Below are 4,758 nucleotides of genomic sequence, written 5' to 3'. Positions count from 1 at the left end.
TTTTTTGCCTTGGCTTTTTTGAGCTACAGGACAATTCTCATGGAGAAAAGAGATCATTTCTGCAAAGGCATTAATTTTATTATGCTCACACTTAAGTCAGCTCTTTGCCTTTGATTCCACTCTCAGGCACTCAGCACCTGACCATTGCATACTCATAGAACTTATCGCTGTGAGACACCAAGTACAATAAATAACAACCAGTTTCATGAGGGTTTCGGTTGAGGGGGAAGCAAGCAGTAGGACTAATGGCAGGCAAGTGTTAACAGCATCACACCTTCCCAATCAATATATATCCTCTCCAGGGTGGATTCAAAGAATTGCTTTCCCCAGTGGATCAACATAGGTGATTTTTCTACTGGGCTTCTATGTTGGCTGTTTTATACACAGCTCCCCTCAGGCCCACCTGTGCCCCTGTTTTCCACAGAAAGACTTCAAGAACACCCCATACCCTGCATATTCCTACGGTGGACGCTGATGCCTGATGACAGCATTCTTCTCCCTGAGGAGAAGAAGGGTAGCAGGTCCCACTTCGTGCCCAGAGAGCAGTCTGTCCCTGAGGCACTGCAGGAGCCAGCCGCCATTTCCTCCACAGGAGACCTGCTTTCCTCAGTGGCCCTCATAGGGGAAAAAGAAAAAAAAGGAAAAAAAGGACAGGGCATTTACCTGAAGGAGAAGATGAAACTTCACAAACATTCCCAAAGCCCATGGAAGGTCCTGGTCTGCCTTGATTGCATATAAATACTCGATGGTTACCGTTTGGAGCTCGCTATGGGGGCCTACAGGGACTGCGCAAGTTCCCACCAAAAACACAAGCATCACACACAAGGCAGGTACAGCAGGCAGATTCAGCTCCTTTTTGTGGTGAGAACAGGCAATGAGGAGAACTGACCTCCTCATCCCTCCTCACAGACCCTCATATGGAGGGGAGCAGCGCCTCAGGGCAGCCCCACCAGTGCTGGTCCGGGAGCTGCAGGAAACACTGTGGCTGGAAAACACAGAAGCCTCAGCACCATCTGTGGCTGCTGAAGACAGGGAGGGAAATACCCCTGCCAACATGATCTTTATGGTAGATTAATCAAAAAGCTGCTCTAAAAAAACAAGTTTACAGGCAGCATGGAATCACAGAACCATAGGGGTTGGAAAAAACCTCTGGAGATCACTTAGTCCAAACCAACTGCTAATACTAGAGTAGGTTTCACACAAAAGCGTCCAGGCAGGTTTTGAATATCTCTGGTGAACAACCTCTCTGTGCAGTAACTCCAGGGCTCAGTCACTCTCATAGCAAAGTCATTTTATGACATGTTCATATGGAATACTCTGTGCTCCAGTTTGTGCTCACTGCCCCTTGTCCTGTGGCTGGGCACCACTGAAAAGGGCCTGGCCCCATCCACTTGACAACTGCCTATTAGACAGTTACAAGGATTGCTAACATCTCCTCTCAGTCTCCTGTTCTCCAGGCTGAACAGCCCCAGAGCTCTCAGCCCTTCCTCATGAAAGATGCTCCAGGCTCCTGATCACCTTCATGGTGCTCTGCTGGACTCTCTCCACAAGTTGCCTGTCTTTCTTGAACTGAAGAGCCCAGAACTGGACACAGTACTCCAGATGTGGCCTTACCAAGACAGAGTAAAGGGGGAGAAGAACCATGCACTCCTCCCATGGTCTTTTTAATGCATGTCAAGACACCTCTGGCCTTCCTGGCCATGAAGGCACACTGGTGGGTCATGGTCAAGGTCAACCTGTTGCCTACCAAGACATACTGGACATTCTCTGAAGAGCTCCTTTCTACCAGGTCATCCCCTAACCTATACATGCATTCAGGGTGGTATTCACCCAAGAGTTGTGAAGAAATTCCAAGAAAAACACACAAGAATAGGCTATGATGTGCACTGTGAGCATCAGCAGCTGCTGGGCAGATGGCAGATGGACAGAGAGAAGTCCATATCCAAAATGGCCCCACAGGGCAGCCTGGGAGCTGGAGACCTCCAAGTCAAATTTATAGTCCTGCTAAGATGGTTATAAGTTTGTTATAAGTAAAAAAAAGCCATAGTGTTATTATGGAAACTTGTAGGGAAACAATCTGTCATCTAGAAGGGGAAATCCCACCTTGGTAATTTGGACTCATGTGAGTAATCAGTTGGTATATCAAAGAGAAGAATTCTCCAAAGGCCTTTGGCAAAGTTCATATGGGAAAAAAAAGTCAGTTTAATATTATTTTCTGTGAGTTTATTTATAATAATTTTATTCTACCTATAATTTTTAATATTATATATTATTAAGTTACTATTGGCATGAAGGAAATACTCTTCTTTGGACCAAAAGCTGGTTAAGAAGTAAAAGGTTTTGGTGTGAAGAAAACCCAGCACTGGTGTTCACAACAATACATGCTTGCAAGGACTTCATTCAACGCCTTCATTGGAGATCTACAGAATGGAGTAAATTATGAAATCTCAAGGCCTGGAGATGAAACTAAACCATTCTGGCTAGTCAAATGCAGAAGAAATGATGAATTCAAGCAAAAACCTGAAGTTGAGTGAGTGGGGAAGAAGAAAGCAGCTGAGCCAGATTAGGCAAGTTTATAACACCTCCCACCCCTCTCCTCCCCCAATGCATTACCTCTAATTTACACCACGCCTGAATAATACTGACACTGAAGGCAGTCACAATTTCAGATCTTGGAGTCAACACTGACAGTTATCTGAAATTATCAGCTCATTGTGCAGTGGCCTCCAAAAAAAAGTCAACAAAATGCTGTGAATCATCTGGAGGGTTACTGTGAAAGGGACAGCTGTTGTTTTGCCACTTCACAAACCCCCGGCATGCCCCCATCCTGCACACAGTCTTGGTCTCAGGTAGGTTGCAGCAGTTAGCCAAGGGCAATTGATGTGGTGAAGGGAATGGAGCTGCTGCGTCGTATAAGAAGATGCTACCCAGATGAGGGAGGAGAAAGCTGAATCCAAAATGCAGTTTTAAGGTTTGCAGAAATCATTAACACAATGGACAAAGCTTAAGGAATTGCACTTTGCCAGGTGCTACAGACTGAGTAATTGGTATTGGTAAAATAAATAAATAAATAAATAAAACCAAAAACCAACAAAAACAAACAAACAAAAAAAAACAAGGAGAAAATTTATTTTCCAAGAGATAAGAGAAATTCTTTGCACAGGTCATGGTGAATAGCTGAGACTTGCTGCCTCATGAGGCTAATGAACCAGGCAGCGCCAGGGACCTCAAAAAAAGTTGAACAAACTCATGGATAACAGATCCACAGACTTGACATCCCCAGGGCAACTGTAGGTAGAGAAGCCAGGCCACCTCCTTTCCCTAACCACCTGCATGGCTGCACTACCAGTCTGACCCAATGGGCACAGAACTGCAGGGTACAACAGAGAAGGACCATATAAGATTCTTTGAAATACTGAAAAAAATAAAAGAACCACTTGAAAGATTTCCCTGCTAACCACACATTTGCAGTGTTGACGTGTAAACACAATATTAGCATGGCAGGCACTTTAAAACTCGCTTGGGTCACTGAGGTAAAGAGAGAGAAAAAAAATTAAAAAAGTAGAAAAACAAAAGGAGAAGAACAATGCCCAAATCATTACACTGTTCCAAATGTTCAGCTGTAATCTCCGGCCAGGTCTTCAGTGCCGTGAGTGCTTTCCCCATCCTCGGCATGTCAGTATAAATTATCATCAACATTAATTCTTTTGTTTCTTCCCTTTCCTAACAGATGTAGTAATCATGCTTTTGGACACAGGCAATATTTCTAATGGTATTATGCGGGCAGAGATAGAATTAATTAATGATCCAAGTTAGATAGGAAATTTGAGTTGATTTCTTGCAGGTTTTTGAGCAGTTACTTTTGGCTGGAGGTGCTCTTGTGGGCTTCTAGTTTTGTCACAGGATCCAGCCATGCATGCCAATGAGAAAACAGGCATTTCAGGAAGAGAATAGGCCGGATATTGAAAGATCCACTGCCACAAAAGTACTTTCTTGGTGGCAACAGGCCTCGGATAGTAGCTGGAGTCAATGCAAAGTAGTACTGCCAGAAATTAAATTTCCCTGCTGGGAGCACGGTAGAGCGATTCCATTTCAATGTTTCTTCATCTTCCCCCCACACTCTGTTTTTCCTTGTCTATTCACCTATCTGATCGCCTCCTGCATAACAAGAGACAGCTGCTTCTCATGAAAGACCACCACAAACAAATCACACAAAAATACAGACTATTTCCAGGACAATAAAAATTATCAAGGCCACCCCACTCTTTAGGCAACCGTGTAAGCAAACTGTTAACAGGGAAATACAAGCTCTGGAGCTGTGAGGAATGAGTATATAGCACAAATTACACACTTTGCCGGGGGGGAGGCAGTCACATAGCACCTAGCTCATCTACACAAGCTCACTGCCAGCTTATACAGGCGGCCACTTGCTGGAGGTATTGTAAGCTGTCACAAAAGCAGCTGACGCAAAAGGAAGGGAAGAAGCAGAGCAAATATGAATAAGTCTTGGTCTTGTTCAGGATCACAACTCCTGTTCTGCTCTAGAAGTTTTAAAACTTGTTAAATTAATCCGCCACAAGCCTCATGCATATAAGGTTAGGTGTCTAGCAAAAATGAGACTACTCACCTAGCACTGCATTTTGCAATGAAGTTGTTCAAGAGCTAATGATTTTCAAGTGAGATCAGTTTGTGTGCAGTTTTCAAGATTAATAACAAAATTTAAATTTTCAGTGTCTAATTATTTTGAGTGGCTTCAGA

The sequence above is a fragment of the Meleagris gallopavo genome, chromosome 7, assembly GCF_000146605.3.
Source record: "Meleagris gallopavo isolate NT-WF06-2002-E0010 breed Aviagen turkey brand Nicholas breeding stock chromosome 7, Turkey_5.1, whole genome shotgun sequence".
Lineage (NCBI taxonomy): Eukaryota > Metazoa > Chordata > Aves > Galliformes > Phasianidae > Meleagris > Meleagris gallopavo.
This window is presented reverse-complemented; position numbering follows the sequence as displayed.